Source organism: Lygodium microphyllum, chromosome 4, assembly GCF_053477565.2.
Source record: "Lygodium microphyllum isolate KBCC chromosome 4, Lygodium_microphyllum_v1.1.10, whole genome shotgun sequence".
In the NCBI taxonomy this organism is placed as follows: Eukaryota; Viridiplantae; Streptophyta; class Polypodiopsida; order Schizaeales; family Lygodiaceae; genus Lygodium; species Lygodium microphyllum.
The window spans coordinates 169969510-169995880 of NC_141138.1; the positions used below are offsets into that span (position 1 = coordinate 169969510).

Here is a 26371-nt window from a genome sequence, read left to right on the forward strand (position 1 = left end):
TTGAGCATCCATGGGCATCATCATTCTCCCCAAACACAATTGTGAAGCCATCCTCGGCAAGAAAAAGGAAGAAAAACCACAAAATCATTGAACATGTTTTTAGCGTCGATGACGAAGCCGAGCCGTAGGAGACCACCTAGGGACCACCACACCAAGGATGCTATCCTCTGCTTTGTCATGAGCTTGCACACTCAAAAATCTCAAATGAACACCATCTTCTTCATGCCATTGAGGATGCTTCAAGAGTGTGTTGAGAAAGATCCGCATAGAAACATGCTTTATCACTAGGACCCTTTTAAAAATATATATATATCAACGGAAATGTAAATGTATATATCATTAAACAAAATGATCGTTCGAAATGGAGGAACAATGGACGATCCTAAAGGATCGAAATCAGATCAAAATCATGCCGCGCCTACTCACGGAAGAATGACGATGAACGAAAGAATGACGACAAGAAGGAAATCGATCACTGTGCTTGTTGCCAAAATCGTACTCAGGATAGCTGATGCAAATGCGATGATGATCAGAGATTTGTTCAGTGATGATGCCAGCAAAGAATGGAAGCTTTTCGTTTTCTCTCTCTTTTCTGTTTCATGAGTGACTTGCTGTTGAAAACGATCCAATAGTACCCTGCCACCATCAATGTCATAAAAAGCTTCACCATGAGCGACCAAATTCCCAGCCAGTGCACCAAAAATGGAGCATGCCATTACGAGTCTTCCATGAACATTATCGGAGCAAAATCTATGCTGAGAATTGATCTCTTGCCCACAGAACATAATAGAAACAATTATCCTCCTCTTCTTCATCACCCTCCATAGCGATCCTTAAGAAACACACGAGAGAGAGAGAGAGAGAGAGAGAGAGAGAGAGAGAGAGAGAGAGAGAGAGAGAGAGAGAGAGAGAGAGAGAGAGAGAGAGAGAGAGAGAGAGAGAGAGAGAGAGAGAGATCCTTTTACACAACAAATGCTCTCGAAGTACATGCGAGAGAGAGAGGGATATATTGAAGAAACACACCCCAATCTTCCCCCACATGCACCCCTTCGTGCAAGAGTTTATTAATGAATAATATTTTCTTTTACATTGGCCTTAGCCACCATTGCTTTTGGGCCTTCAAAAGTTATGCCCCTTTTTTGGAAATTTATCATTTTACAAAATATAATAAGGCTATTATGATATAATAGGTGCTTGATACAGATCTGTTAAGGTGCTAGATTTTGAGCATCCATGGGTATCATAAAAACATGGAGCCCCAAGAGGAACACCAAGGAAAAGGGAATTCTCTTGCAAGAAAATCTATCTTGTAACATCAACAAGCTTGTTTATTATGTTTTATATGATCACAATGAAGAAAAGAACACCAGGCACAACAAATCTTCATGCAGCATCATGTAGATCTCCCACGGATTTGATAGAATCAACCATATTCTTCAATATCTTCACAAAATCCATCAATAGAACAAAGATAGCAAAGGAATACACCATCTTTGAATGGAAATACATCACATAGTATTCATCTTCAATATCTTCATAGTCTTCTCTCTCAATCTCTCACATACAATCACTTTGTTTTAGTAGAATTGGCTATCTCTAACTCTCTCTCTCTCTCTCCATCAATAATACATCATATCCTCACTACAATCTCTCATAATCACTCTCAATAATCCTTCTTAGGTCGTGGATACCCCTCCCAAGAGGTATGTCTGATATGAAGAGTCACCAGAGCCACTATAGTATCACTTCAGTCTTTACTTGAGTCTTCAGCAGCTACTTCTTTCACTTCTTTTAGCTCTTTTGCACTTGTATTCACCTCTTTCCAAGGCTAGAAAACTTTCCCAAGCTACACATACATTCTACAGAACACATACAGAAGCATACAGAACAGTCACAGTACAGTACCAGAACAGCTACAGTACAGTTACAGTACAGAGACAGAAGATCTACAGAAGATCTACAGAAGGTTACGAAAGGTTATCAAAACCTCATAACTCATACTCAAACCATTCAAAACCATCAAAAACTATTCAATAAGCTTTCACAAGATCTCAGTCTTCATCATTCATCAATCCATGCTTCATACAGAAGAAAATCAGAACAAAACAGAAGCTATACAAAAGGTATACATAACCAATCAGAACCTATCAGAACATCACAGAACCTCACATCTCTACTGAAAATCATCATTAACTTCCAAAACATAATCAATATCATCCAAAACACTCTCAAAACACTTCCAAACCAATCAATCATCTCATAAAATCAACCATTCAGCTCTCAAAAACAACAAAAATCAACCAAAAAATAGGTCATTTCAACACTTATCAAGACCACAACTTTAATAATCAGGTTTGACCATGGAGACAACTCCGAAGACTTCGCGTACCCATCCCACAAAACGAGATCATTAAAAAGGGAAAAATAAGTGCAATGAGGGGGAATTAATTTAATGAAAGGTTCATTTTAACAAATTATTAAGAAATGGGTTCATTTTTATTAAGTGAAAATGGAATGAAAATTCTCCTCAATCCAAAAATATCTGGATTTTTTTCGAGAATTTTCAGTGTGTGGTTTGAATGAAAGAGGATTTTTTTTATTTTTTTAAAAAATGAATTGAGGATGTAATGAAGTATTTTTATAGCTTAGAAAATATGCCAAAAATAAGTAAAAATATAAATAGAAATTTTAGGAATTTTTTGGAAATTAATTTGGAACTTTTTAGCATTTTTAATGAAATTTTTTCAGTTTTTGGGTATTTTTAAAAGAATTTTTAATTTTAAAATGGTCTGAATTTTATTTTTTTTACTGAAATGTTCAGTTTAGAAAAATATGGCAATTTGCTGCAAAAAGATTGGGAATTTTTCAAGATTTTTTTTGTATTTTTTTTGTGAATTTTAAGTGTTTTTTTTTGTTAATGATTTTTTGAATTTTTCAATGTTTTTTTTAAAAAGGTTTGCGGGTTTTTGAATTAAAAAAATCTGGGAAAATACCCAGATATAGGCTGCGTGGCAGCTGCGTGTGAACAGCCAGCTAACGATCTCCCGCACCCGCACACGAACAATCACGAACACACGAACAACCACACGCGCGGGTGGCAAGGGGTGGAGAATGGTATCTACGGGTGGGAACAGGACTTATGGAGGGGTTTGGTGTGTGATCTGCGGGGGAACAGGGGCTTATGGAGGGGATTTCGGTGGTTGGGTTGCTGCGGGGGAACAGTGGCATGGAGGGTTTTCGGCGGTGGGGTTTCTGCGGGGGGGGGGGGGGGGGGGGGGGGGGGGACAGGGGTTATGGAGGGGTACGGTGGTTTGAGTGTGATGGTGGGAAGGGGGGCTTAGATGGGGTGAGAGGGTTGGTGTGTGTGTTTGTTTGCTGGGGGGGAAGGGGGGGCTTAGATGGGGTGAGAGGGTTGGTGTGTGTGTTTGGGGGGAAGGGGGGCTTAGAGGGAGTAGGAGTGGTGGGAATGTGGTATAGTGGGGGGATGGGGGGCTTAGGGGAGGGTGTAGGTGGGGTGTTTGAGTGCAGGTGGCACGTGGAGGAGAGTGGGGGCATCCGGACGGGAGGTAGCAGCGGACAGGAAGGAGGCGTGGCGACGGGCCAGCGATGGGCAGCAGGGCGACAGGCGGCAAAGCAGGGAGGCGGGGCGTCGGCGGCCACAGGGCGGCGCGTGGCGTCAGACGAGGGTGGGGCGGGAGGCAGCACAGGGCGGGCAGGGCGTCCACACGGGCGCGCGGCGACGGCAGACGTCAGGAGGGAGGCATCAGGAGGGCGCCGACAGTGGGCACATGGCGAGAAGCGAGGCAGGGACTGCACGGGGCGGCGCGCGTGTGGAGGAGGGAGGGGAGGAGAGGAGCAGAGGAGGAGGAGGGGAGGAAGGAGAAGAGGAGAAGGGTGAAGAAGAAGGAGGAGGAGGGGAGGGAAGGGACACGCAGGGAAGGGAGAGGAAGAGGTAGTTGGGGGGGGGAAGGGGTCGGGGAGAGAGAAGGGTGGGGGGGATAGGGAAGGGTGTGGGGAGGGTGGAAAGGGTGGGGTGGGGGTGGAATTGGGTAGGGGAGCCCATGGAATGGGGGGTGCCTGAGGGGAAGAGTAGGGGGAAGGGTGGTCAAGAAGGTGGGTAGGGGCCCAAGAAGGTGCCCAAGGGAGGAAATGGGCGGAGGGGCCCATGAGAGAAAGGCGTACCCCCATCCCGCGCGCGTGCGCGGGGCGGGGTAAAAAAATTTGCCGTGACGGGATCAAAATAGCACCGGGATGGCGGGACAGGTCACGCGGACGCGACCGAGGCACGTGGAGGTGCATGAAATTGAAAACGGGCGCGTTCACGCGCGGGACGAGACACGCGAAAACACATAAAAATAAAGAAAAATTAATATCTCCCAATCCGGACGTCAAAACAAAATGTTGTAAAAACAAAAAGTGGGCAGGACGGCAGGGGGAAGACAGGGAAAATGTTCAACGGAGATTCTAGGGGAAAGACAGGGCGTTCACATGCAAAAAACGGGTTCAGAAAATGTAATTAAAAATTAATATCGAAAGATCCGTGCATCGGAACGAGGTTCAAGAAAAAGAAAAAATGTGCAGAAAGACGGGCCCGACAATCCTATCACGTCAAAACATAGATCCAACTGAGATAAGACGCGTTCACGTGGAAAAAAGCCAAAAAAAGACCCGAAATTGGAATCGAAAATTAATATTGGATGAACCGTTAGCCGGAACGACATACAAAAAAAAGGAAAAATGTCCGCATGAAGGGGTGGTACAGGGTTGTCATGTCAAAACGCAGTTTCGGAGGAAGTAAGAGGGGTTCACATGCAAAAAACACCAAAAATACACCCAAAAATACATTTAAAATTTAATAATTAAAAATCCAGAAGTCGAAAGAGGATGGAGGAAAAAGGAAAAAGGTGGGGGAAGGCACAGCGGACACGGTTATCAAATCAAATGTGAATTCCGATGCAAACAGGGCAGGTTCACATGAAAAAATGTCAAAAAGACGCACGAAAAAGTCTTGAAAACCCGCAAAATTAATTTTGGACAAACCGTGCATCGAAATGACACGGAATAAAAAGGAAAAATGTCAGGGGGAAAGTTTTTGTCAAGTCTATGATGTCAGATCACGGTTCTAAAGCAAGAAAAGTGCGTTCACATGGAAAACCGGCTAATGTGCACAAAATGCTTTAAAAATTAATAACTCAAAAACCGTGCACCGGAATAGGGATAGGTAAAAAGGAAAAATGGTCAATTCAAAGGGAAGAATAGGCTTGTAAAGTCAGATTGGAAGTCTGTTGAACGTAGGGTGCGTTCGCATGAAAACACAGCAAAATCAGGGAATGAAGGAAAACTGCAAGGGAACAGCCCCGAGGGTGGGTGGAACAGAAATGGGTGGGTGGGAAGGGACCCCATCAGGGTAAAAGCAAGTCATGGCATAGAGGCATTAGCAGGTTGAGGCATATGCAGAGGGGTATGCAAGGTAGATGCGCAGGGACGCGTCCCCACACTTAAAACCTTAACGGACAGGGGTAACCGAACAACAGGGACCTAGGACCACACAACAGACCATCCACTAACGTCCCCACACTTAAAACATGATGTCACTGAGAAACAGAAGTTGTAGGGTTAAAAAAACTTGGCCCATATTGTAGAGAATCAAGGTTGATTGTCGATGGCACGCCCAGTGTTATTGTCGGTTGCAGGAGGTACCAAGGTTCTTCACAGCACACATCCGTCATGGCAGGGACCATGCGGCAGCACCCAGGGAGGTAGCTGGTTGAAGGAATCGCAGGAAATTCGTCGATGGCGAGGGATATTACACTCAACTCACAGTCACTCAAATGGAATGAAAGAACTGTCACTCGCCCCATGACTAATATCACTCGAGGAATAATAATTGAAACCCATATCTCGTACCCAATTTAGGAATCGACAAGGGGATGGTGTAGAGGGAGTATGCCAGGGTGCACAGTTGATGGTGCATCAGTGCATCTAACCCGTCTGGCATAGGTGCAAGGAGGAAGGCAAGGGAGCCTTACAGTGCAGTGTACAGAACAGGGTGACGTGTCCGGTGATGATGGTAGAGACCCATCCCATGGGTGCATAGGGAAATGGAAACATACCTGACTCCAAGTGTCGTAACGTCCCTCAATCTCACCTCTCGATAATTGATTGAAGAAACTCCAGTCACACTCAGCCCACCCTCTGTCTCACGCACTGTTGATAGATACAGGAGGGCAGCCCTTTCCTGAAACCCATTGATGTAATCCTCACAGTCACTTGTGCAAAGGTTGTATGCCTTGTGCGCATTTGATGGTGCAACTGTGCATCCCGCCCTGTGCCGGCATACGGTGCGAGAAGAAAGGCCAGGGAGCCTTATGGTGCAGTGCACAGAAACAGATTGTGCTTTGTGCATTGAGAGACCCATCCCGTGCGTGCAACACTTCATTCACACTTCTCACCTCTCATTTGATTTGAAAGGAAAAGACTAGTCACTCGCCCCACCCTCTGTCTCACACTCTGCTGATAGATACAGAGGGCAACCATACTCACTTCCCCATCTGGTTAGGATGAAAGCTCGCATCACTCGATTGTTTGTCGATGAAGATCGCGTCATCAATTGTTGAAGAGGTGTAACCAGGGAGGTAGCCATCAAATCGAACGTTGTGTTGGATAGGACCATGGCGTCTGCTAGAGGACAGTTAGACGCTCTGCAGAGAGACCCAGGACACAGCGTACCAAGGGAGGCAGCTTCGGAACTGGATCTTGGGGATATCAACTGATGAATCCACTTTCTGGACTGCTGGTTGTTGCCACCTTTTCCACAGCCAGCTTCTCGCCCAAGGGTGTGTGCCACCTTTTCCTGGAATGAGGCATGCTATGACAGGGAATTTCTTCCTTTTCTCCCATAACAGTTTTGTTTTTTTTTCTGTTTTCTTTGTTTTTTCTTTTTCTTTTTCTCCTACTCCCGAGGGTGTTTCCACCTTTTCTCGAAGAATAGGTCGGCATGACAGGGATCTAAGTCCTTTTCTCCCATGACCGATATGTATATTTTTTCCTCTCTTTTTTTCTCTTCGAATTAAGCAAGGGAATGGTAGAAATATCACTTGTCAGAACCCACCTTGCCACTGTCGCTGGTGGAAAATAGAGGATAAGAGATCAAGGCTGGAAGGTGGGGTTGAGGGGACTGAGGGTTGCATCCATTTCATCAGGAGTGGCTGAAGAACGGCTATCAGAAGTAGCATCATAAGAGTGAGAGTACCACGCCAACGAGGGAAAGGATCAGGTGACCGTGATTGTCAAGATCCCCAAGGAGGGAAGTACTTCTTCAGGCGATATCCATTGATCAGGAAGGGATCATCAGAGGCATCGATGGTCTGCACTTGGACAGAGCCATTAGGGTTGACAGCAAGTACCTTATATGGGCCCATCCACCGCTGTTGAAGCTTGCCAGGAAATTTGCCAAATCGTGAATCATAGGCTAGGACCAAATCACCTTCTTTGAACTCCTTGTGCTTGATGAAGCTATCATGGTAAGCCTTACGTCGGGCTTGCGTGGCTTCCATGCACTGTAGAGCCATCCTGCAAGTTTCGTCCAAACATTCCAGGTGCAGGAGACGGCGTTGCAGTGAATCATCATCCCCCAAACGCTCTTTGATAGCCACTCTCAAAGAGGATAATTCCAGTTCAACAGGGAAAACAGCTTTTGTACCATACACCAGTTGGAAGGGTGTTTGTCCTGTCGCTGCTTTAGGGGAGGTTCTGTACGCCCAGAGGGCCTCTGAAAGTCGATCATCCCAATCTCGACGATGTGCGGCAATCGTCCTTGTCAGAATCGAGCAGAGGATGCGATTGGTGACTTCGACTTGGCCGTTGGCTTTGGGGTAATAAGGAGTGGACTTGCGATGGCGGATCTTATATAGCTCTGTCAACTCTTCCATGACTTTATTAATGAAATGAGTGCCTCTGTCACTTACCAACTCTTAGGGACTGCCAAAACGGGTGATGATATTCTCGTACATGAACAAGGCCATGCTGTTACCATCATCCCGCTTTAGGGCTTTAGCTTCACACCACTTTGTGACATAATCTATACATACGAGGATGTATCGGTTCTGTTTCCTTCTAGTAGGAGGATCAATTGGACCAACGAAGTCGATGCCCCACTTCTCAAAAGGCTTCAAAGGAAGGATAGGTTGCAATGGCATGGCACTTGTCTTCGTGGGTTTCCCCATTCTCTGACAAGCATCACATCTTTTACAGTAATCATAGGCATCCTTATGGATGGTAGGCCACCAGTATCCTGCTAGTAAAGCCTTCCTGGCTGTAGCTTCTCTTGCGAAGTGGCCTCCACATGGCTCGTCATGGCAAGCCTTCAGAACAATGCCAATCTCATCTCCTGCAACACATCTTCTGAGCACTTCATCTTTGCCCTTCTTGTACAGTGCACCACCTAGCAGGGTGTAGGGGGCTGATTCTAACATAAGCTTCTTCCTTTCCCGACTAGAAATACCAGAAGGGTATTGTTGGGTTGCCAGTAGATTGGCAATGTCTGCATACCAGGGGGTTATAGTTTCTACCAAGAATAGGGAAGCATCAGGGAGGTCGGGATCATCCTGCTCCTCATCTGCAGTTTGTGGGATACGCGACAGATGATCAGCCAGAACATGGGAACGACCAGGTTTGATAATTACCTCAAAGTCGAACTCCTGGAATAGAAGGAGCCATCTCATCATTCGTCATCAGGAAGGACAGGGCCTCATGATCCACATAAAATTTAAAGTGGGTAGACAGCAGGTAGTGGCGGAATTTCTCTAGGGCAAACACCATTGCCAAGCACTCCAGCTCTGTCACTGTATAGTTCCGTTCCCTATCAATAACTTTTCGGCTTGCGTAATAGATCAGTTGATCCAGCTTCGAGGAGCCCTTCTGACATAGAACTGCGCCTAAGCCTTCAATAGATGCATCAGTGTGTACATGGAACTCTTTCGTCCAATCAGGAGGTTGGAGAATGGGTGCCTCAATCAGACACTGCTTCAGAGTGTTGAAGGTTGTGTCACATTCTTCCGTCCAAGTAAACTCTGCATCTTTCCTCAGAAGCTTGTGCAAGGAGATTGCCTTTGTTGCAAAATGGGCTATGAACCTTCTGTAGTAACCCACGTGGCATAGGAATCCCCTCAACTGTTTGAGGTTGGTGGGTGCTGTCAGAGCTGAGATCTTTTCGATCTTTGCAGGGTCTGTTGATATCCCTTGTGCAGAGACAATGTGGCCCAACAGAACTCCAGTAGAGACCCCAAAGATGCATTTATCGGGGTTGAGGAAAATCCCATACTCCCGGCATCGATCAAAGCATTGTTCCAGGTATCCCCAGTGTTCACGGATCAAACTATAGACACAGAAGTCATCCAAATATACCTCAATAAAGTCGTGCAGATGATTTTGGAATGCGGCCATCATGACTCGTTGGAAGGTAGCAGGGGCATTGCAGAGCCCAAACGGCATCACTCGGTAAGTGTAGGTCCCCCATTCTGTGGTGAAGGTTGTTTTGGATTGGTCTTCTTCTGCTATCTGTACTTGGTTGTATCCGCTGAATCCATCCAGAAGGGAATAAAGCTCATGTCCTGCCACTGTGTCCAACAGTTGGCCTGTGAAAGGGATAGGAAAGTGATCCTTCTTGGTCTTGGAATTCAACTTGCGGAAATCCACACATATACGAAGCTTGCCATTTTTCTTGGGTACAACCACAATGGGTGAAACCCATTCACTATTTGCCACTGGATAGATGAACTCGGCTTCCAGAAGCTTCAGTAGCTCTGCTTTCACCAATGTGGAATAATTCGGGTTCATTCACCTCTGTCGTTGACGTACTGGCTTGGCATCAGGCTCCAAATCAATATGATGCTAACATATTGTGGGATCAATCCCCTTTAGGTCTTTGTAGAACCAAGCAAACACGTCCAAATTCTCTTTCAACAAGTTGTACAAAGTTGACAACTCCTCTTCTGGGAGGCTGCTACCCACCTTCAAATGGCATTCAGTGCCATCTGCATCCACAAAGGTTAACTGCCGTTCACCTTCTACTTCATGGATGAAGGTCCCACGAACTGCTTCTGGGTATAGATCCGACTCCTTCAAGGGAGTGGTGTCCTCTTCTGATGTCCCACTAGAACCAACTTCTTCTTTTGGTGGAGACTTAGGTTGCTCCTTGAGTTGTTGAAATCGGATTAGAGCCATTTCGAGTTTGGTTTCAAGATTAGTTACCTCTTGGCTTGAAGACTCATCTTCTGATGACGCGTCCAGGAATGTCACATAAAGGGACCCTCTGATGCCTGTTGGAATCGTGAGACTGGTGCTTGTTAGCACAGTGCATCATCATCATCTTTCTTTGGCAAGGGTAGGTGAGGGCGGCAAGAGCCACTGCTGAAAGACGGATTGTTCTTCTTCAACCATTTCTTATAAAGATTTTGCATATGAGAATATCCATTTACCAGACCAAATGGTACCATCGCCATTCTGTCCCACAGCATGAGCTCGTCTGCTTTTGATGCTTCTGGAACTTCTTCTTCATATGTATCCTCTTCAGGTGGGATAGATTCTTCCATCTCACTTTCATAACCTTCTTCAATATCATCTCCTTCCTCTTCTGTCTCTGTCTCTGTCTCTGTCTCTGTCTCTGTCTCTGTCTCTGTCTCTGGCTCTGTCTCTGTCTCTGGCTCTGTCTCTATCTCTGTCTCTGTAGGAGCTCTGTAAGAGAAGAATAGGTTCTCTGTTTCATCTTCTGCTTCTGTCTCTGGCTCTGTTATGGCCATGTAATAGGGAGAGCAGTACATCCATGCTTCTATCTCACTGTCGGAAGTGATTTCGGAAATCATTCCTGGTTCAGGCATGAAGTATTCACCCATTGACAAGGACTTTGCATCATTTGGGAGTCGGCTTACAATATCCACTGTTAAGGAACGTGCCACTGTTTTCTTGGGAAGAATCTGTTTGACAGCATCTTCATCTGCTGATGTTCCATCTGTAGCCTCATTAGGGGAGTCTGAAGATAATTCCAAGGAGGTGGATCCATGTTCTTTTTGAGCACCATATAGCTTCAACACCACTTTATTAGGTCCTCCACCCAAGGTCAAGGTTCCTTTGAACCAATTCGTCCTTGCTCTGGCTTCAAAAAGCCATGGTCTACCCAATAACAGAGGGTAGGATGTACCATAAGAGTTTGGCTTCACCACCAGATAGGTTAGCCAATAATCTTTTCCAGCCACTGTAGTCTTCACATATGGGAGAATGCCCAAAGGCTTGATTCTGCTCTGATCCGCCAGTCTAATGAGCCATTGGGTTGGTTGTACACCTTGTAGGCCTAGATCCTTCATTGTCACATCCGTCATAATGTTCACTGATGACCCACCATCAAGCAGTGCATTTGCAATGAAGCAGCCTTCTATCCACACGCCAGTCTCTGGGGTACCCGAATCTAGGAAGGCGTTAGCCACATCCACTTCTTTTACAGGCTCTGGAGCTTTGTTGGACTTTGTTGCTATTGAGGGAGCAATCCTTAATCCACGTCTTCTTGTCAGTATACTTTTGAACCTTTTTCGGCAACTGGGAGACAACATCAATAATTGTTGAAATGTGAGGTTTGGTTTAAAGGTATCTAGATCTCTGACCAGATCGTATTCCTTAATAGGATCCACTGGCTTCTCTAACCGGTTAGGGAATGGGAAAACACCCATTTTCATTTTCCTTTTTTCTTCCAACAGAGGCATCATGGAAATTTCTTCTGCCACTTGTGGCACTTCCTCCTCTTCTATCTCCTGGACCTCTGGTCCTGTCTCTGGAACTATCTCTGTGACTCTCTGTGGCAATGTGGTGCTCTGTACGGCACTGTCAGGCTCTGTTCTGTTATGTTCTTCTAGTGGAAGATTGAACTTCACTGTTCTGGCAGGAGGATTATTTTCTTTTTGGATAGGTGGTTCCTTCTTCTTTGCATGCGTGATGGCAACAACTTCCAATTCCACTAAATTGGAGGTAGGCTCTTGGGCCTTGGCCGGATTATCAGTAGCACTGTTTTTCATTGGGACTGGGCTTGGACAGTTTTTTGCAGTGTGGCCTTCTCCTTTGCATCGAGTGCATAAGGGCTTGTAATCCACTGACCTTCTGGGATTTGGACAATTTGGTGAAATGTGTCCCTTCTCTCCGCATCTGTAACACTCCACTTCTGATCTCTGACTACCGCCAGACTGTCTTCCTCTGTAACTTTGAGAGGGAAATCTTCTGGGACCGAAATTAGGACCAAACTCTCTAGGCTTGGGTCCAATATCCTATGTTGTCATTTTGGATTCTAGCAAGTTGAATCTTGCGTCTTCTTCCTTCCTTCTCCTATCATGCATCTCCTTCAGAGAGCAAATATCCTCTGTATGGTTCTTCCGTAAAACAATAGGAACAGAAAGCTCCAGGAATGGTTGGTTTTCGCATACATTCAGTGGCTAAATGGCCTGCTTGATGACACTTACCACACCAAGTATTTGACCGCATCACATCTCTTCCTGCTCCTGCCACATTGGATATGCTAGCGGTATTCACTTTTAGCGTCTGTAGCTGCTCTGTAATCACATCCATCAACTCCTTTTTTATATTTGCAACTGAGTTGGATAAATAATCCTTCAAGCTTTCTCCTCTTGAGGCACTGACAGTAGGGTTTTGAGGAGTCTCTGTAATCACTGCATAAACAGGTTGGGCTGGTACAGAGGGATCTCTATTCTGATTCTAATTCAGAGCTCCAGTTTGAACTGTTGGCTATTGGCTCCAGTTGGTAGGGTTCCACTATTGCTGCTGATTTGGCATGGAGGAAATTGGTTGGGACCATTGTTGTTGTGGTTGAACCATCATTTGAGGCATTGATTGTGGCCACTGTGGATTTGGTGCACTGTACTGTGATACTGGGGGCATCTGTTGGTAGGGGTAGGGGACTGTCCCTGGGACTGCATTTGGTGGGTACATCATTCATGGCATCAGAGGAGGTAGGACTCCTCTTCCTATATTCATCGCCAATCTAGCTTCCACTTCATCGTACAGTCTTGTACCTTCTGTTGCAGCTTGCAGTGTGGCTGGTCTTTGTAGCTCCACAAACTTACGGACTTCTGGTTGTAATCCTCTGAGAAACACCCCCTTCTGAATGCCATCATCTAGATTATGATTAGTCCATCTCTTCAGGATGGATTCCATTCGTGAGACATAAGCTTCTACTCTTTCTCCAGAGGACTGACTTAAATTCATAAATTCCTCTCGCATCCGCTCTTCAAAACCTTCACGCCTGAATTTAGTGAGGAAGGCCAACTTCAGGTCGTCTCATGTGCCAAAAGTTCATGCTGCTTGTCTCTCATACCACTGAAACGCCGTGCCCTTGAAAGTGGCGGGGAATATTGCTAGCCAATGCTCAGGGGTTCTAGCATTGTTAGCCACACATGCTACCATAAACTCTGCTACATGAAGATCAGGGTCTTCATTGTACTCTCCCTTAAAAACTGGCAATGGAACTACATTCGCTGGCCTGTCATCAATATTTCCAGGACGGATCTGGCTTGGAAGTGGACCTCCTGCAGGAGGAAGAAGGGCTTGATGTGCCATTGGGACTTCTGTAAAGAGTTCCGCAAGGGCGTCAAAGGCGGCTTCTGCTGCGAGCTCGTTCTCGGCTCTGATTTTTGCTTTCTCTCTTCTCACATACCTTTGGACTCGTTCTAACGCTTGCCTCTTTATTGCGTCATTCATCAGGGAGTTGGCTCCACTATGTTGTTAGTGCTCCACAAAGGGATAATAGAAGGCTTCAGTCTTTGGAGGGCTCTCTTGCCAACATTTCTTCTACTTCTTCCTTTTCAACGTCTCTGAATTCTGCTTTCATACCACTACACAGAGGAAGGTATTCGGTTCTGAAGGTGTCAAAATGCATACGTCGGAGCATTGTGGTGGTGCCATCATCATACTAATGCCAGCTTCTAATGGTTTCAATAGTGTATGTTGTGAAGAACACTCTGTCTACCAACTTCCAGTGGGTTGCTAATTGAACAAACAGAAGATTATCAGAACACCAAGCATCCCATGTATCTTGCTGTTGAGCATCCACGAACAAATTCCAACTCTTTTCCTTCTTGTCTTTGTGAACCTCTACAAACCAAGACTCCTGAAGTTTCTTCACAATCTCCCACTTGATGATGTCTGGAAACTTCTCAATGAATGCCAAATCTTCCATGTATGGTCATTCTCTCTGTTTCTGCTCTTCAGTTTGTTCCCAAATAGTTTACCACCAAGATGCAAGTTTCTGCTGCTTCAACAGGAAGAGGAAACTGTCCACCACATAGAGCATGCATCATGATGGTGATGTGTTTCCGCCATTGTGGGATGAACTTCTTGTGGAAAGTGGCTTTGATTATGAGAAATTCCAACTCTTCAGTGGAAGAAGGAACTTTACAATCATCCATTGAATTCGTCTCTTCTTGGCAATGCCATTTCCTTCATTTTCAGCCTCTTCTGGTGCTTGTTGATGGCAAGATTCCCTGGCTGTGCACCAAAAACATGGAGCCCCAAGAGGAACACCAAGGAAAAGGGAATTCTCTTCAAGAAAATCTATCTTGTAACATCAACAAGCTTGTTTATTATGTTTTATATGATCACAATGAAGAAAAGAACACCAGGCACAACAAATCTTCATGCAGCATCATGTAGATCTTCCACGGATTTGATAGAATCAACCATATTCTTCAATATCTTCACAAAATCCATCAATAGAACAAAGTAAGCAAAGGAATACACCATCTTTGAATGGAAATACATCACATAGTATTCATCTTCAATATCTTCGTAGTCTTCTCTCTCAATCTCTCACATACAATCACTCTGTTTTAGTAGAATTGGCTATCTCTGACTCTCTCTCTCTCCCTCCATCAATAATACATCATATGCTCACTACAATCTCTCATAATTACTCTTAATAATCCTTCTTAGGTCGTGGATACCCCTCCCAAGAGGTATGTCTGATATGAAGAGTCACCAAAGCCACTACAGTGTCCTTTCATAGCTCACTACTGTCACTTCACTTCAGTCTTTACTTGAGTCTTCAGCAGCTACTTCTTTTAGCTCTTTTGCACTTGTATTCACCTCTTTCCAAGGCTAGAAAAATTTCCCAAGCTACACATACATTCTACAGGACACATACAAAAGCATACAGAACAGTCACAGTACAGTACCAGAACAGCTACAGTACAGTTACAGTACAGAGACAGAAGCTCTACAGAAGATCTACAGAAGGTTATGGAAGGTTATCAAAACCTCATAACTCATACTCAAACCATTCCAAACCATCAAAAACTATTCAATAAGCTTTCACAAGATCTCAATCTTCATAAATCATCAATCCATGCTTCATACAGAAGAAAATCAGAACAAAACAGAAGCTATACAGAAGGTATACAAAACCAATTAGAACCTATCAGAACATCACAGAACCTCACATCTCTAATGAAAATCATCATTAACTTCCAAAAAATAATCAATATCATCTAAAACACTCTCAAAACACTTCCAAACCAATCAATCATCTCATAAAATCAACCATTCAACTCTCAAAAACAACAAAAATCAACCAAAAAATAGGTCATTTCAACACTCAACAAAGGTGAAGAAGATTGTAGATGCACTTGCTTCCATTAGGTCGCTAGTGGAAGATGATGATTTAGTTTATGTGACCTTGAATGGTCTAGGAAAGAATTATACACAGTTTCGAACATCCATTTCCGTCTGTGAAAGATTTCTTGATTTTGAGGAGTTGATTGCTCTTCTGATTTCTGAGGAGCAGAGAAATGGTGGTGCATCTTCTTCAGGAGGAACTTCAAAAGAAACTGTCTTCTACTCAAATGCTGGAAGAGGTAGAGGCAGAGGTAGAGGAGGCCGTGGTAGAAATCAGAATATGCAGCAAACTCAAGAAAACCAGTCCTAGGGAGGAGGACATGGTAACTCTAGAGGCAGGGGGAGCCAAAGAGGTCGTGGTGGATGGCAAAGAGGCCAAAATGCAAACAGCAATGTTGAATGCTACTACTGTGGTAAAATGGATCATATGGCTAAAGACTGCTATAAAAAGCAGAATGACATCACGAATGGAAAATTGCAACAAGGGAATTATGCATCTTCTAGTAGACAGGGTGATGACAGAAATGAGCATTTGTTTATGGTGCAGCACATGAACAATTCTGTGACAAGTGTAGAAGAAAGCAACGAAGTGTGGTATGTTGACTCAGGTGCATCAAACCACATGACAGGTCATGCAGAATGGATGCAGGATGTAAGGAAAATGGAAAAATTAGGATTTGTGGAGACTAGTGATGATACTGCACATCCTATTGTGCAGATTGGAAAATTTCATTTGTCTATGCAGGATGGGAAAAAGAAATACCTGTCAGATGTAGTTCACGTCCCGAATATCACCAAGAATCTGGTTTCTGTTGGTCAAATGGTTGAGCAGGGCTTGCAGGTCAGATTTAATCCTCATGGATGCTTTGTTGAGGATATGAAAAATAAAGGTCGCTTGATAGCGAAAGGAAAGAAGAAGGGCAGAAGGTTTACGTTGGATCCAGACATGCCTGAATTGAGTGTAGCAATGTTTGCACATGGGACCGGTGTAGTTGCAGATATTGATATTTGGCATAAACGCATTGGTCATGTTAATGTACAGTGACTTAAATCAATGCAGGCCCAAAATATTGTTGCAGGATTGCCTAAATTCAAGGTTTCAGAAATGCATAAGGTATGTGAAGCCAGTCAATTTTGAAAACAGGCAAGGAAACCATTTCCTAGACATGTTCAAGAGAGTAAGAAGCCATTGGAATTAATACACTCTGATGTGTAGACTACTAAAGCTGCATCTATTGGAGGCTTCATTATTTTGTCACTTTTATTGATGACTATAGCAAAAAAATTTGGGTGTATTTTATGAAAAAGAAAAGTGAAGTTTTTGGGCATTTCAAGACTCTTAAAGCTATGGTTAAAAAAGAAACAGGCCTGCAAATAAAATGCCTAAGGTCAAATGGAGGGGGAGAGTACCTCTCAATTGAGTTTGCAAGGTTCTTGCAGGAGCATGTCATAAAGCAGCAATATTCATGTAGTCATACCCCACAGCAAAATGGAATTGCAAAAAGAAAAAACAGGCATATTGGAGAGGTATCTCGTGCCATGCTCAATGAAAAAGACCTGCCAGATTTTTACTGGGCTGAGGGAGTTGCTACAACAGTCTACATAATGAATAGGACTCCCACTGCAGCAATACATGGCATGACTCCAGAGGAGAGGTATATTGGTAGGAAAACAGATATTTCTCATTTGAAAATTTTTAGTTGCATTGCCTATGTTCATGTGCTAGATGAGTTGAGATCCAAGTTAGATCCAAAAGCTGAGAAGTGCATCTTTATTGGTTACTCTCTGCATAGCAAAAAGGGTATAGATACTATAACCCTTCTACTCGTAAGTTTACAGTGAGCAGAGATGTTGTTTTTGATGAGATGAGTAGCTGGTATAAACCAGTAAATGTGATTGATAATGTAGATGCACAAAATGGTAATGCTGCACAGAATTCACAGCAGCAGTCACAAGTTATTACTGGACCTGGAGTGTCCTCTAGCAGTGGTTTACATTCTTTGCCATGGACAGGCAGATTGAGATCAGGAGAATCTTCTCAAAGCAATGCAGATAGTGGTATGCAAGTATCACAAAAAGGAAAAGAGAAGGTAGATCAACCCATGTTTGATGTGAATGCAGGTCACTCTTATGTGGATGGTGAATCCAGTGGCTCAGAACAGAGCATTGATGATGAGTTGGGTATTCCATCTGTTATTACACCAGAAGTAAGGAAGACCAGGGATGTTTTCAGAGCATCTAGAAGTGAGCCTACTTTGCGTAGGTCTACCAGAGCTAGTTATCCTGTGGATAGGCTGAAATATGATGGATTTACAGCCATTCACTATACCTATATAGTCAAAGTGATACAGGAACCAGAACCCACTTCTTTTGAGCAAGCCATGGGAAAAGAAAAATGGAAGAAAGCCATGGATGAAGAAATGGATTCCTTGGAAGAAAATGCTACATGGGAATTGGTACCTTTGCCTAAAGATAAGAATGCAATTGGTTGTAAGTAGGTTTATAAGGTGAAGCACAATGCAGATGGTTTTGTGAACAGATACAAGGCAAGATTAGTAGTCAAGGGGTATGCACAAACATATGGCATTGATTATGAAGAAACATTCAGTCCGATTGCAAGGATGGCAATTGTAAGAGTAGTCATTGCCATGGCTACATCAAAGGGATGGTCTTTACATCAGATTGATGTAAAGAATGCCTTCTTGCACGGTGATTTGCAAGAAGAGGTCTATATGGAGCAGCCACCAGGTTATGTGCATGTTGTTCATCTTGAGTTTGTTTGTAGGTTGAAGAAAGCCTTGTATGGCCTGAAGTAAGCACCTAGAGCATGGTCTGACAAGATAGGACAGTATCTTGTCACTATTGGCTTTCAGATTTCCAAGGCAGATTTCTCACTTTATGTGAGAAAAACAGAGAAAGGTATTATGTTGCTTGTCATTTATGTTGATGATTTGATTATCACAGGTGATAGTGATGAAGATATCCTTCATGTGAAAATGCTATTGAAGCAGAAGTTTGAGATGAAGGATTTGGGAGAGCTGCGTTATTTCTTGGGCATTGAGGTGATTAGATCACCAAGTGGGATACGACTCTTGCAGAGGCAGTATGGATTGGACATGCTGTCCAAATATGGGATGATAGGCTGTAAGCCTATTTCAGTTCCTTTGGAGCAGAATGTGAAGCTGAGCACAGATGCAGGTGAGCTTCTGGAAGACCCTACTATGTACAGATGCATAGTAGGAAGTTTGATTTATATAACTATTACCAGGCCAGATTTGAGCTATGCTGTTGGATTAGTAAGTCAGTTTATGTAGGCTCCAAGGAAACTGCATTTGGATGCAGCTAGACGCATACTCAGGTATGTGAAGTCCACATTGCAGTATGGACTATTTTATGAGACTGGGGTTCAGATACATTTGCATGGATACACTGATGCTGATTGGGCTGGTGGTATTTCTGATAGACGATCTACCAGTGGATATGTGTTCTCTTTTGGGAGTGTTGCAGTCACTTGGAGCAGCAAGAAACAGCCTACAGTTGCCTTGTCGAGCACAGAGGCTGAGTACAGGGGTGCAGCAATGGTTGCATGTGAGGAAGCTTGGTTGCATAAGCTACTTTATGATATGCATCAACCTACAGATGGGCCAGTTGTTATTTATTGTGACAACATGAGTAGTATACACTTGGCAAATAACACAGTCTATCATGCTAGAACAAAGCACATTGAGGTGCATTATTACTATGTGCGGGAGAGGGTTTTACTAGGTCTTATTGATCTAGTTTATGTCAGCACAGAGGATCAGGTAGCTGACATATTCACAAAGGCATTGGGCCCGCAGAGAAGCTACGCAAGTTTAGAGACCTACTTGGTATGCAGGAATTGGGATTGAGCTCGAGGGGGAGTGTTGAGATATCGAGCTCCACTCGTGATATGCCAGGGTGACCATTGTGCATTCATGTCACTGACTTATTAGCTGCAGATGCGATTGGTACACCGCCCATGAATAATAGCTAGATGATATCTATCCTTATCTACTCTAGTTCATGGCTCAGTTAGTATGCCACCTTAGTTAGTTGAGTTTGGTTTGAGACCCATATATAGGGTTCTTCTATTTTTTTGTACTAGTGTTCTTTTTGGCTTACACAACTAAGAAGAGGAAAACTGTTTTCAGCCTCCACCTTTGTGTGTATTCCCCCATTGTGCAAGTGAAAAAGCTACAAGTGAGACTCCTTCCTTCTCACCCACAATCTTGACAGCCTGCACAATCTTTGATGAACGTAGAGTCTCTTCTTTGTGAAGCTGTTGCATTATTCATCTGTAGAACCACTGGAAGAGTTCACGAAGGCTATTTCCTTTATGACTGCCACCACCATGTTGAGTATGTCTGAAGTATGCATTGCGTGCCATATAATGCGACTTCTCCATTCCCTGAGTGCTCCATATGCTTGGATCACTGTACTTTTGAATGAAGAATGGTAGATGATTATAGATGATGTGCTGACTTACAACAATATCATATGTTTTAGAATTATATCCTGAGATGCAAAATGATGTAGGCCAGATTTTGAAGCTTACCATGTAATGTGTTATGGTGTTTTCTATCCAGGCTGTGGTAAATTGTTTTTTGAATTGTTGAAGGTGTGTTTGAAAAACCTTGATGTCCAGAGTCGACCAAGACTCCTTGTCGCACATCTTGAAGATGTTGTCCACTGCACGCCATACCTCCGCCTTTGCATTTCTAGATGCAGCCTCATGGTCCTTAACTACAATGTGTAGTCTCCTCCATTACTCGTACTCTATCCTACTAACCTGGTTGGATGCACGCTTTTTAATTGTGTTGTTGACTGGTCTCGATAGGAACCGCCTTGCCTTCACTCCACCTATAGAAACCTTTCTAGGAAGATCTTTTTCATTGGTGGAGAGCTTCTGGTCTTGCTCAATTTGAACATTTCCTCCATGAAGTTGCATACTGGATAATACCTTTTCAATAGTAGCAATGCCATCACGGTGTTCAGACTGATTTCTAATTTTCCATACAAACCCAATGTATAGATTGATTAGTTTCTCTATGATATGACACAGAGCGTGCATAGTACAAATGTGAACATTTGTCAATGGTATATCAAAAACATGTCGAAAGCTCTTATCTAGCAACGGGTGGCTTTGTCCACCACCTATGATCAAGGGTTTTTGCAGGCTCCATGCAGTATTGGCATAGTAAGGTCAAGGCTCCTCGATTGCAATTGTATAAGCATTTTAATGTCTTTAAATCAGAGGCCATATGCCAAACAACTTGAAAGGTGCCTCTGTCTCCAACAGTAAGAGTCCTTTGCCCTCGCATTTGCCCACTAATAAGATCAGGAATGGGAGTTTGTCGGAAGACCCATTCCAAGACATCATGGTCCTCGGTTAAAACCTACACCAAATCAAAATAATACATCTATTAGATTGAGTGTATAAACTACACTGTATTCACAAGAAAATGACCTGGCAATACATACAAGAAAGCAACCGATCCACCATAGATTCATTTCTGATTGTACTGAGAAGTACAGTGGATCATCCTTGGGCAATTTTCCCATTGCTCTATCCATCAATGTTATGGCTACTCTTTCCATCTTCTTACCATTCAAGATCTCACACTCGTCCATATTCAGAACAAAGTTGAGAACACCGTTTGTTTCAACATGTGTGATATTGTAAAACTCAACCATCCTTCTCTACAACAACAACTCCAACTCCATGAAGATGTTGTTGTGTTCATCATATTTGAGAGTGCCTCATTTCCCTTTGTATTCATTTGTAATGTGGTACGGGGATCCAACATAGTCGTTTTGCTTCTCATTAAGTCTCTTCCGAAGCTTCCAAACATCTGTAGTGGTTGGTAGAAGTTTTGGAGTGATTCCTTTAGCTTTGAATGCAGACTTGACAGTCTTATGTAAGAAGGCATATCCTTTCCAACTAATACCACTCTCATCCATAGCGCTCTGTACATTCTTAGTGGATATGGTGTTGTTGGTAATAAACTGATCCACCACCTCCCTCTGCACAACCTTAAATTTCTTCTCTTACACTAGTTCCTTTGCAACCTTCGAGCTAATCAGAGGTTTCATCTGCATTGCTGGGTTGCTATTTGGGTTGATATTCTCCTTGTCGGGCTGCAATACAACCCTGCATGCAGAACCCCAGTGTTAATGTATGGAGGAGCCAGAGGGAAGAAGGCACATAGAAATTAGAGGGCACATAGGAGCAAGAGAGTACATAGAATCAGAATGCTTACCTGATTGCTTTGATCCTTTTCTTGAGTCCTCCTGAATTAACCTTAAGATCCTCTACCTTTTGCAAATTTCTTTTCCGTTGCCGAGGTCCAATAGATGTTTTCTTCATTCTGTATTGTTCAACTTGCTTTTGTAGCTTGTTGATCTCCTGTTCCTGGTGCTTGAGCTTTTCTTCTTGCAACTTGCAAAGGTCTCTAAGGTGACAAAGATGGGTATTTTGAACCTAGAACATCTCTTTCTCAACTGTAGGGGCTACTGAAATTGATTTGCAATAGCCCAACAAACCTTTCTGACCATCTCCAACAAACCTGAGAAGTGAGATTGGGCTTGAGAAAGGTGGTTGATTGCAGGTTTGAGGATCATGTGGGTAAATAGATCCATCACACCATATATCCACATTCTTGGCTCCAAAACATCTTAGAGAATTCCTTTCATTTGCTGATACAAAGCTGCCACCACGACGTTTTTGCATTGGAGCGTGACTAGATTCAAGGTCAATATGAAGATGGTACTTGGCATTGTCAACATGGACATGGGAGTCCGCCATTGCTAATAGAGGTAACAACATCCCATTAGATTGCTATTACCAACAAAGGGAAAAGCTCAGTAGACCACCATTGCGAGAGGGATTAGAGGGGTTTAGTGGAGGGCAGGGTAAAGAGGTCAAGTGGGACTTTCCCAACTACAGATGGCATTGAATGTAGAGGGGTGGCATAGTATATGGCATTGAAGGTTTACAGTGCTCTTACTCCCTAAAGATTCTTGACTTTAAATTTTCAAGTCATCAGTGTGGGCCGTCGTTATCCACAAAAGGTGTTACTAACTTTCTCAGGTGGCTAGTTAAACACACCTATTTTATTCTAGAAAATGAAGATTTTGTTATTTTTCTAGAGAGATAATGATGCAAATACCCATTTTCTTACAAGGCCCTCCTTTTGACCTCCAAATAGCTCTAATGCCTTGGTATTGTTGTTACTCCTACATTACAATTCTATGAGTGCTATTCAGTTGGCTAAGAATCTGGGTCTTCCATGTGAATACAAAGCACATTGAGGTGTGCTATCACTTCATTGAGGAGGTGGTAGAGGACAAGTCTATTGAACTTGTCAAGATCTCAACTAACAAGAATCATATAGATTTCCTCACTAAAAGTCTCTCAGTGAAACGTTTTGCCTTCCTTAGGAAGATGACGGTTGAGATGAAGGCTATTCCTCATCTTGTTGTCACTTTTTTTCTTGTTCTCTCCTGACTTGAGGCATATTTACCTTTAAGTGGGAGGTTATTGGCAGTAAAGGCTCTTGTGAGACTGGTACCTTGTATCTACTACACACATGGTGACCACACACCTACATACTATAGGTGACGAGAGCCCATCGTTTTCACTTTATTCTTTATTCTTTCAATGACTATTGAACAAGGGAAGGTGGTCACACATTGCGTGTCTGTTGGAGTTTCAACATTCGGTGTCTCTCTCTCTCTCTCTCGCTCTCTTGTTCCATTAGACACATCTCTTTCTTTTCTCTTGCTTCTACTTGTGTTTTTCCACTCGGGCTCTACTTTTCATTATCTTTATAGCCATTATCAGCAATAGCTATTCTTGCCCCTAGTCAAATCACGCAGGCATGGCAATCTATTTTATCTTTCTTTACCACCATTGAAAACATGAAAAACCCCACATGCCCCCTTTTTCACCATGGGAATCTCATAAAATAGCCATTATATCTACCTAGAGCCAACACGAATTTCTCTAAAGATGTCTTCCACATGGTTGAACTAATCCACCTCAAAAGCATGCTTGAATGATAGAGCAAGGCACAAGGAAGCTTTCTCCCAAGGTGTTACAAATGGTTTGGAGAGCAAGGAATGAGAGATATAATTTTCAAGAAACCATGGTAGCCATGTAACCTTCAAGCACGCTTGAGGAGAGAAGAGAGAGAAGGTCTTTCTTGAAAAGTAACAGTATGTTTTACTCTTCTGTAACTCCTATGAGCCTTGTTCAACCAAGAATCACTAAAATTTTGCCTCAAAGTTGGCAATGAGTTGCAAAACTTTTTACTTGAGTACCTCCATCTTGGCCATTGCTCTTGTGAGATCTCCAAGAAAGGTTTTTATCACCCTCTGGTACTCTATCATTGCTCCCCTTACAACTCCTATCCTTGTTGTACCAATCTCAACTAGGTTTTTTTTTGTGTAAAATATAGCTAGATATGAGGAGGGGGAAGGGAAAAGGGACCAAAGACCAAGGTTCTAATACCATTTTAGTGAAGGAGGCTAAGAGGAGATAGAGAATGAGCAGGAGAAAGAGAAAGACAAAAATAATAGGGAGAATGCAAAAAGAGAAAAGAGAAGCTAGGGGAAGCCATGAAACTTGAACGAGAAGAAGATAAAGATGGAAGCGTATTCATATTAACTAATCATGGAAAAATAAAATCCCATACATCTTATATATTGGCTTGGGGAAGTTACTATATGTATATCCTCTACATCACGTGAGTTCAAGGCCTATTTACAAATATCCTTATCTGTGAATTTTTCTTGAATAAAACATAACCCTTTTCTATTCAATCTGTAAATAACCCCTTTATATTACACCTTTCTTTATGTAAAAAATGTATAAAAATGGTATTTTAAAAATACCTTATTTTGAACCCATGTGACACACACATATATTCATGAGTAACTTACCCGAGTATACCGGGTTCATGTAGCTAAAAATTTTCCCTATTTTCTCGCGGTATTTATATTTCCCCTTTTTTACAATTGTGCTCTTGGGTGGGGTGTGAGTAGGTCCATACTTCATATTTGTTAACTCTATGGTTTTTTTACTCACGATTATTCTATAGCCTAAGGTTTCTACGTTCGAACACATTCCATAATAGGCCTTTATGAAGGATAAAGTCTCAATCTTCATACTCCTAATGAGCTCTCTCTCCTTTGCCTCGACTTTATGCATTCATGAAAGATAAGAAGGTATCATCCAAAAAAAATTGGTCTAGCCTAGTATGAGTGTCATTTGGTGCACTAATGGATACCAAGATAAACTTTGAGGATCTAATGCTTGTAGTAAGCTTAATATCTATGTCCCAAATATAATATATTTGTCACCAAGGGATACAAAGATTTAGTACAATCATATATATCATATTCTCGGGGGGGTCACCTTATAGAAGCACACTATATAATGTGCGTTCAAAGGATACTTTAAAAACCCATTTTTTTAAAAAAATCACCATTTTATATAACCCCTTTTGTGAATTTTGAAGTCATTAGTTTTATCCCCTCTGTAAATCTAAAATTTGAATCAAATGTGCATTTTCATGGCCCCTTCTGTACAATTCAAATTAAAACATAATACTACCATAGTGACTACTTCTCCAACTCAGCTTTTCCAAATGGAAAACCATGCATTGAGCATCATGTTTCCTTTTACCTCATCAAGTGGAGCATTATGAGCATTCATTGCTCATACAAGATCCGAAGCAACTACCATACTAGTTAGGTAGTTACCCTCATCTACTCTTTACATCCACACCCTTGATTGTGGTTTTGTACTTTGAGTCTCACTTTTGTATGAACTATTGGGCCAAGTCAAACAAACAAACATCCACCAAACAAAAATCATTGCCTTCACGATCATTGCAAGCTTGTGAGAAATCTATTGGAACACCCTTGGTCTGATGTCTTGATATCATTGGGGTGACCTCTTTGGCAACTCAAAGAAAATATCCATCACCTCCGTGATCCTCCTAGGTCCTTTAGTCTAGAGTGACACCCTTGGCACAATGCCTTAATCTCATTGGGGTGGGACTAATATGCAATTTCCTACTACACCATTGTACCACTTCTACTTTCACCACTATCCATGATAGTTTACAAGGTTGAGCGAGTTGAGCAACCTCTTGATTGCCCTCCTCCAACACTTCTAATCTGCCTTGATGTAACCAATGCCTAATTTTAAGGACTCCTTTTTTTCCAAGATCCACAACTCTTAACTCATAAAATGGGCCACTTTCTTCAAGATAGTGAGCCACTTAACTTAACTGTGGCTAATTTTTTGGAGCCATGCACCACCTTGCCATGCACCATTTTACTAGCATATGCCTTAAAGGGAAAGGCTAATAAAATTGCAAGGAGAGGAAATAGCTATGGATGCTTTGCCTCACCCGACAAAAGCACTTGGTGTGTTGCCTATAATCCTCAAACTTGGAAGTTGTTTGGATTTTAATGTGAACACAATGTAAATTCATATTAATGAAAAGCTATGATAGAATCCACTCCCCCTCCCCCATGCTAGTTGTAAATATTTGTCTCATGAGAACATATATGCCTTTAAGTATTGATCCCCTCCCCCCATCTTCCCCCCACCCATCCCCCTCCCACCCCACACACCCCCTCCCCCCCCCCCCCCCCCCGCCTCCCTTAAAAA

General features: G+C 42.9%; 1 pseudogene; it reads right to left on the reverse strand.

Annotated features, from left to right (window-relative positions):
- Positions 1–422: 422 nt before the first annotated feature.
- Positions 423–21411, reverse strand: LOC148037891 (uncharacterized; annotated as a pseudogene).
- Between the last annotated feature and the right edge of the window lie 4960 nt (positions 21412–26371).